We start from the raw sequence: 2335 nt of genomic DNA, 5'->3' as shown, positions 1-2335 counted from the left end.
TAATGATGACAGTTTCATACTATAACTTTAGAAACACTGAAAAATATAACATATTATTTAAGAAGTGGAAAATTATATTTCTTTATTTTAATGTACAATACTTTGGGTTATTAAATTTTGCTTATTAATTTGTTTAATAATGGTACATACTTAAAAATGTTTACTCAGCTTATTATGGACTTTTAACCTTAATTTTCTCATGCATAGATCAGATACAATACTGCTATGATAATGAAACAAGGAAAAAGTGAATTGAATACATAATAAATGTTCTCTTTCCAAGGTTTTATTCCAACTTACAAAGAGGTGAAGTAACTTAGAAAAATATCCTTATAATCATGTGTTAAGCAAAATAACATTAATTAGAATTATATGAAGTATTTTTTTCTTTAACATATTTAGTACAGGTTCTACAGGATCTTCAGTCTCCCAAGCACTGAGATTACAGGTGTGCGCCACCATGCCCAGTCTAAGTCTTTTTAAAAAGCATTAAGTAATGGTTTAATATGGTACCTATCTGCAGACCAAGAGACCCAGAACAGTCAAAGCAATCATAAGCGACAAGAGCAAAGGAAGAGGCATTACAATTCCAGATTTCAAGTGGTATTACAAAGCTACAGGGATTAAATACAGCAGGGTACTGGCATAAAAACATACATGTGACCAATGAAACAGAAGTGAGCGTCAAGAAACAGGCACATTCAGCTTTGAGAGGTTCAAAATGGGGCAAAATTATATGCTGAAGAAAAGGTCTTAACAAATGGTGCTTGTATAACTGGTTGTCAATATGCAGAAGTATGAAATTAGATGCCTATCTCTCACCCTCTATTAAAATCAAGCTAAAATGGATCAAAGACCTTGATATAAAAATAGAAACACTGAAGCTGTTGAAGATAAAATAAGTATAACTCTTAAAAGTGTAGGCAGAGACATGCACATAAGCAAGGACTCCCTGAACAGAACCCAAATTGTATAAGATGTAACATCAAGAATGGACAAATGGGATTTGTCTCAGTTACTCTTCTCTCGTTACTGGGACAAATACCTGACACTCAAAATGAAGGAAGGAAAGGTTTATTTAGCTCACAGTTATTGGAGATTTCAGTCCATACACAGCTGGCTCCAAGGCAGAGGGGTACATGGCACAGAACAATCTTTCATGATGGTGGCAAACAGCAGCGAGAAAAGGAGGAGTAGCAGCAACAATGGCAACAGAGAGCAAGTCTGTCTCACTTTTGTTGCATTCAGGCTATCTGTCCCAGGCTGGGTGTAGCAGTCACACCCATAATCCCAGCAGTACTCAGACCCATAATCCCAGCCGTGGATCATAAATTAATCACAAACTGTAGAACTGCGCCTCAATGACTGTATGAGGCTTTGGGGGGGGGGGGATAAATACACACAAACTATGACAGGACTGTATCAAATTAAAATGCTTCTTCATGGCAAAGGAAACAACAGAGTGAAGAGACAATGGGAATGGGAAAAGCTTTTGGCTAGCCTTGGACAAGTGCAAAAACCTGGGTTCAATCCATAGTACCATATGTTATGCTAGCTCTGGAACCCCTGGTGTGCTGTGCTAGCCACTGAAACTGGAAGAGATGGCGCTTGCCTGTAATCTCGGCACTAGGGTGGCTGAGACAGGAGATTCACTATGAGTCCGAGCTGCGTAGCAAGACCCTGTGCCAACTAACTAACTAACTAAATAAATAAATAAAATTTAAAAAAGAAAGAAAAAGACAGCTAAGCAGTTTTGCCCTACCCATGCTTTTGCCATATTTTGCCTTGGGCCAGCTGGCCACAAACTGAATCATCTAAACTATGAATCAAATAAGCCTGTTATCCTTTAGTTGCGGTGCCAGCTATTCTGTTCTGGTGACAGGAAAACTGACCAATACAGAGAAGAATTAGATATTTATATAAAAAATTACATACTGCCTGAAAAGTAACAATACATTATGCCTAGGATACAGCAATGAAAAGAGACCAGGGGCACCTGTTGTTACAGACTACATAAGAACACAAGAGGAAAAATAGAGCCATAGCTAGATTCAGCAAAATAAGGAACAAAATCAGATAAGCAAAGAGCGAAAAGTATAAACTATTGGATATAAAATACTAAATAGTTTTTGATATGTTTAAAGAAATAAATGGTGACAGCAGCAACAACAACAAAAGAAACAAAATTTCTAGAAGTAAAAAAAAACTTAAAAAAATATAAAAAGTGATCTTAGAAGAAAAAAAAAAGCTCAATTAACCAAGTAGATGGAAAAGATAAAGTAAGACATTTCAGACAAAAAGAACAATACATCTAAAACATGAAAAAATGAAGTTG

The 2335-nt window shown here is 36.1% G+C and overlaps 1 protein-coding gene across 3 annotated transcripts in view; it reads right to left on the bottom strand.

Annotated features, from left to right (window-relative positions):
• Positions 1 to 2335, bottom strand: part of Acer3 (alkaline ceramidase 3) — a 158541-nt gene that overhangs the window by 128008 nt on the left and 28198 nt on the right. The window lies entirely within an intron of this gene.

The sequence above is a fragment of the Octodon degus genome, unplaced genomic scaffold (assembly GCF_000260255.1).
Source record: "Octodon degus isolate 3935 unplaced genomic scaffold, OctDeg1.0 scaffold00049, whole genome shotgun sequence".
Classification (NCBI taxonomy): domain Eukaryota; kingdom Metazoa; phylum Chordata; class Mammalia; order Rodentia; family Octodontidae; genus Octodon; species Octodon degus.
Note: the sequence above shows the minus strand (reverse complement) of the source record. Positions and strands in the feature narration are given on the sequence as shown.